The 6,562-nt window shown below is 45.9% G+C and overlaps 1 pseudogene; it reads left to right on the forward strand.

Annotated features, from left to right (window-relative positions):
• LOC119279367 overlaps positions 1-3,472 on the forward strand; it is a 58,163-nt pseudogene extending 54,691 nt beyond the window's left edge.
• The last annotated feature ends 3,090 nt before the right edge of the window (positions 3,473-6,562 follow it).

Consider the following 6,562-nt stretch of genomic DNA (forward strand, 5'->3'; position numbering starts at 1 on the left):
AAAAAATGTAGAGTCCTGAGCTTTGAGCTTGAGCAAATCATTTGTCCTTAGCTTCTTGAACGGGTTCCACATCCTTTTGTCCATGCCACTCCACTGTTGAACTTATCTGAAATATACTAGATGAAAGTATTAGTCCAACAAGAGACATGTTGACATTAATTACCAAAATCACCCGGGGAGCACTTGTGCTTTCAATCTCCTTCTTTTTGGTAATTGATGACAACATACATCAAAGCTTTAGATAAAGATATAGAGAAAGGCAAGTAAGGCTTTGGAAGGACATGTAACATGCATAGGCTCCCCTTACATGTATGCAACCATGTAAATATGGAACATAAGATCATGTGAGTGCATAAACATGATAGAGCAAGCAATGAGTTACATGTATCTTGGCTATATGCATCAGAGCAAATGATGTGAACATGGGAAATGTACCTTCATGCTTATGAGTCCTTCTTGCAAACAATATGTACATTAGCAAGAGATCTTCATGCACATGAGTGTGATGCATATACTTACCTTGTGGTCTTGAACTGGATTTGGAAGAGATGAACCTAAGTAAACAAGGTTAGACAACACAGAAACATCTACTAAGCAGAGCAAGAGCAGTAAATCACAAGAGTACCAAGATTTGGGATGACATGTGTAGAGTGAGTACTTAGATACTCTATTGAGTGTAGACATGTCCCCAAAGGTAAAGATATGCAATGAATTTCAAGATTTTCTTCCCTTAGATGTCTTGCTCCCCCTGAATCTCATAATGGATATTAGGAGAAGATAGGGAATAGAAAATCAGAGCAAAGCAAACACAAAAACAATATGAACATGTCCTTCCTCTCTAAAGACATGTAACTTCTCTTCTCTTTGAATACCAAGCAACTGAGGTCTTTCTTTTGAAAAGAAAAAGAATGTCTCTCTCACCATGTTGCTCTCTCCCCCTGTTGGAGTGATTTAGCTTTGATGTGAACTCTCTCTCCCCCTTTGACATCAATTTTCAAGAAGGGTCTTCTGGAGTGTGAGTCAAAATAGGTTTGGTCCTTGAGTCAGAGAGCAAAGCAGCACATAAAATATGATGTTGGTAGAGGATAAGAATCATCGAGTGGAGCTGGAACAAAATGTGCAGAATGTAGTGACAGAGTGATTTCTCAGCATTTAAATCGCCTGCTCCGAGTTGATTCCTTCGGTGGCACCGAGAAGTTTCGGTTTGACCGAAAGAGGATAGTCGGTTTGTCCGAGTTCATCTCAGAGAAAATGCACTAGTCAGCTCAGCTCACTAAGAAAATAAGATCTCATAAGAATTTCCAGGGAATTATCTAAAGGATTTGCAAAGAATTGGGTGCAGAGAAATGCAGAACAGAAATAAAAGAGAATAAGTCTAGATGAAGTTCTTTTAAAGAGGAACAAATATGCATGAGACAAAATGCAATAACAAGGAGAAACACTAGAGAACTTCATCTAGAATAGGTCGGCGACAAAGTCACCTATGTTAGAGTATATTGACTTAGGAGTCAAGTGAGGACACTTGATCATAGGCCATACTCATCGTTTAAGCTCAAAATGGGGTTGCCATTTTTCATTTAAGCATCTTGATGTATTCACATCTTGTTGAGTTGCTTTGACCTATGACTTGGGGTAAAGCTTCTCTAAGATGGAATAACATACCTTGGGTGATGGTGTTTGAACTTGATCATGTAGTTGAACTTGTGTGGGATGCTCAATGTTGATGTAGTTCATTTGGAGCACCACATGTAATTAGAGTTCATCTACCTACATGGATTAGATTTACAAGGAAAAGCACTTGTGTATCCAAAATGACAATCATGAAATTTGATATAGGAATTTGTCAAAGGATATATTTGAAGGGTTTTATGCTTCCTTGTCTTCAACCACCGTAAAGTAGAGACTTGGTGATGTAGAGATTGCTCAAGATGTGAATGAGTTGCAATCTCATAGATTTAGATCCATCCAAGTACCTACATGGGTTAGGTAACATGCAAGGGTGCAAATAGATCCAAGATATGTGATCATCATCATGAGAGAAATATGAAGGATAAGTCATAGGCTCATGTCTTGCATGTATCCCAATGGAGTTCCTACTCCAAGTTTGAGGCATCAATGATGTCCAATTCACCTCTCAACCTGCAAAACACTTTCTCATTAAGTGGTTTAGTGAATATATCCGCCAATTGCTTGTCGCGTGAACATGCTTAAGGTTAATATCACCCTTAGCAACATGATCTCGAATGAAATGATGACAAACTTCAATGTGCTTAGTTCGAGAGTGTTGTACGGGATTGTGAGCAATCTTAATAGCACTTTCATTGTCACAAAGTAAAGAAACATGTTTCACATATATCCCATAATCTTTAAGAGTTTGGGTCATCCAAAGTAATTGAGCACAACATGAACCAGCGGCAATGTATTCCGCTTCGGTGGTGGATAAGGATACCGAGTTTGTTTCTTGGAACAGTCGGGGAGGACAAGATGTATGGCTGGACTTGATAGCCAAACGCCCAGTAGCCACTGAATGCCAGTGTCTAGTAGGACATGACAATATACTGTTGGAAATTAGCACACAAAATGAATGATAGAAATCTAGACTATTTTTCACACTGATGACAACTCACAAGCCATGCTTGTGTCAATAGATAGGATGTATTCTGTTGGGTTTATTTTCAATTTAACACCATTTTCTATTGGCAGGTATGAATGTCAGCTGCAATATGGATCAATTGGTTGGTCGGTCGGGGCTACTCTGGGATATGCGCAGGCTGCTAAGGATAAGCGAGTCATTTCCCTCATTGGAGATGGCAGCTTTCAGGTACAAAAACGAAATCAGAATCACCAAACCTTCTATCTTATTTTATATTTAAAGATTTTCAAAATATATACTGCTCTCTCCGTTCCAAAATAGATGACTCAACTTTGTACTAACTTTTGTATAAAGTTGGGTCATCTATTTTGGAACGGAGGGAGTATGTAGCTAACAATTTTGTCGTTGGACTGGTATATAGGTGACGTCACAAGAAGTGTCGACGATGCTCCGGTGGGGACAGAACAACATCATCTTCCTCATAAACAACGGGGGTTACACCATCGAGGTGAAGATCCACGATGGTCCTTACAATGTCATCAAGAATTGGAACTACACCGGCTTGGTGAAAGCATTCCATAATGGCGAGGGAAAATGCTGTACTGCAAAGGTTGGTGACGCAATTAATTGCAGAATGTATTTATATACGGCCAAAAGATTTTCTAAAACACCGCATTGCGACGACATTTCACACCTGTGTCTGTATAGGTTCGAACGGAGGAGGAACTGGAGGAGGCAATTGAGGCATCCCTAGGACCTCACAAGGACAGCCAGTGCTTTATAGAGGTAATTGTGCACAAGGATGACACTAGTAAGGAGCTTCTTGTGTGGGGAGCTAGGCTTTTCGCCGCAAATAACCGCCCGCCGAATCCTCAGTGAACACACCAGGTCTTTACAAGATGCCCATCCAGCTTAATGAGGTCATGTGAAAGTTCACATGTACTGAACTCTGAATAAATCCTCCATTTGAGTCCACTGAACTCTAAATAAATCCTCCAGTTGAGTCCACTGCTGTCGCAAGTGCAAGTGCTCATGGTTACTGTACGTGGGTGTTTTCAGTTCAGGAACTGGTACTTGTATTACCTAAATAAATCTGAAATCGATGCTGTGGCCAGCTAAAGACGCTCTTGAGTTTTGTCATCTTTCTCGAGTTATTCCAACTGACAGAAGTTTCAGACTTGCTGTGCTTTTCAAAGGCACACGTTAGACATTAGCAAGAAGAAGAAAGTTGTGCTTCTGGAATCCGAAGAAGATTGGATTATGTGGTGAAGTAGCAGAGTAATTCAAAATGGTGCACCTGGTGGACAAATCTCTAAGATGGACAATTTCCTTCTTTGATACGGCCGGAGAACTCCATTCTTGCTCCAGACAGGTTCATCCTCGAAACACTTGCAGAAAATACCAACCCTCACATCACGTGATGTGCATTCAGGTAAAATCTAAGGATGTATCTCGACTTGAACCTTACATTAATAGTATAATTTAGGGGTGCGGCGGGGTGAGGCGGGTGCGTTTCGGCGGCGGCGGGGTGCGGTGCGGGCGTGAGTGGCGGCACGGCAGTCGCGCGTGGGTAGGTGAAAAGGAAAGTTTAGGGGCGGTTGGGCTTTTGCGCCGCCGTTTGTGTTTTTGCTCGAGCGTGGCAGGTGATACAAATTTACATCAAGTGAGAAGACTTGAGTAATTTTTTTTACATCTATAGCATCAGTTGCAGCATCGTCTTTTTTAGGCAACCTCGCAAAGCTTTATTCAAACCGGCACAATGTTAAAAGGGACGAACAAAAGATCACCCAGATGGCCCCTTCATCATTTTTACATCAGGCTGGTGAAGGTGAGATTAAGTGGGAGCGGGACTAATTACCCCATCTCACTTATTTTTCTTTAGTGGGCTCCCATTGAAAAGAAAAAATAATAATCAGGCTAGCCCACTTATCCCATAGGGAGCCCATCTTGCCCTATTAGCTAGACATCGACTCTGATAGGTCGTGCCCAAATGAGTAGAGAGAGGGTGGTGCCACAACTTGCTCCCGCCGCCGCCGTCTGCCATCGTGCCCTCTGCTTCTTCCTCCTCACACCATGCCACCCCCGGAGGCCTCCTCATCACCGAGGCCACTCGCGTCACGCCGGCGCTGCAGGACGAGGAGTCGTCGTCGCTCAGGGACATGCCAGGGATCTGGGCGCCGGAGCAGTTCAAGCGTGGAAGCTCGTGGTGGATGTCGTGCATGCCAAGGGTGATGTCTTCTTCCGACACCTCTAGCATGCCGCAGCCAACGCTGGCAACGCCGTCAGGCAAAGGCATTAGGTGAGCCCCCAGATGAGCTTTGGCAGCCGCCGCGAGGAGCTCACGTCGTCGAGGAGGGTGGCGGCCTAGGACGTGCCCGGCGACATCGACGCGTTCAGACGCGCCGCCAAAAGCACCATCGATGCCTTTGCATGGGCGGAGGTCATTGTTTCTGGTTTCTTTCGAGTGAAGGAGCCCAGCTCCCCTGTTTCATTTCTGAAAACAAATAGAAATCATGCCGGCTTCGACGACGGCAAGCTCCAAGGAACCAACGGTGCAGCCCGGAGAGCCGGTACTAGGTCGCGCTAGAGGTGGTGGATGCATGCTGCTCTGAATGTGTTTGGGATGTGACCATGTTGCGCTGTAGTGGCGTATTGCTATTCAGTAAACTGTCTGCTTTGTTAAGTGGGAATCCCACTTATTCCCACTTAGGAGTCATTCGGCAATCCACCAGCTCCCCACAATTCAAGGATCTGCAGAGTATATATTTGCCCGCTCCACAGTTTTAAAACCGCAGCTCCACCTGCTCCACGAGCTGAGTGGCGGAGTGGGAGGGAATCCGAACAAGCCCTTAATATATGTTTGTTTTGGTGGGATGCTCACTTTTTCAACACCAAACTGTATTGGGACCAGGTGGATTGCAGTGGGACTCCCATCTGCAATCCCACCTGCAGCCTGATTTTTACATCTATCTACCTTATGATGCTCTAATCTAGCTTAAATTAGAAAACGGTCTCTGGAGAAGTCTAAGATGCTCTCAATATTTCGAATCCCCTAAAATTTGGCAATTTGAAGTTCGGGGGACGCTGGTGTTAGAGCGTCTCCAGCCGTTGGCCCCCCAGGAGGGGCTAAAAATTGCCTCCTGGGGGCGCACCGGCGCTAACCGGCGTGCTGGGGGCGTGATGCCCCCCAGTCGCGGCGCCCACCTTTTTTTGAAAAAGTTGAATACGGCGCAAACACGGCTCAAATTTAACGCAAACATCGGCGAGTTCGTTCAAATTTAAACATATTTTACAAAAAAAGAAAAAAACTACTAGGGGCTGCCCCTCGACGTCTCCATCGCCGCTCCTCGCCGCCCGCCGCCCGCCCCTACAGTTCTACATGCCGAGAAGGCTGTAGAACCGCTTGTAGACGCCGCCGTCGTCCTCATTGTCGCCGTCGTCGTCGTCGTCGCCGATGTGCCTGCTGCATCCCTCCCCCGGTTGGCGCGGCGGGTTGGATGGTCCGGGGGCGTCCTCGTCGTCGTCGCTGTCGAGGATCACGACGCCGTGCATGTCCTGGCGCCCACGCTTGCGGGCTTCTAGCTCCTCCAGGGCCCGGTGCTGCCGGACCATCTCGTCGCGGAGGTAGTCGTCCCGCGCCCACTGCATGGCGTCCTCGTCGGAGAAGCCGCGCCGGGCTATCTCCTCGTACTCCGCGGGGAGGCCGGGCTCCGGCTTGGGCTCGACAAGGACGAAGCAGCCGGAGAGGGGGGTGGAGTCGCCGATGCGGACGCCGGAGTGAAAGTGCTAGTTATCGACTAGAGGGGGGGGTGAATAGGCGATTTTTATCAAAGTCTTCAAAACATGGAAGTTTCAAAGACAAACAATAGAAATGACCTAATTGATATGCAGCGGAAGATAGACTACAACAAGCAAGCCATAGTCAAGTATGCAATAGTGTTAACGTACGAAGACTAATAGCAGCTAGGT

Source organism: Triticum dicoccoides, chromosome 3B (assembly GCF_002162155.2).
Source record: "Triticum dicoccoides isolate Atlit2015 ecotype Zavitan chromosome 3B, WEW_v2.0, whole genome shotgun sequence".
Classification (NCBI taxonomy): domain Eukaryota; kingdom Viridiplantae; phylum Streptophyta; class Magnoliopsida; order Poales; family Poaceae; genus Triticum; species Triticum dicoccoides.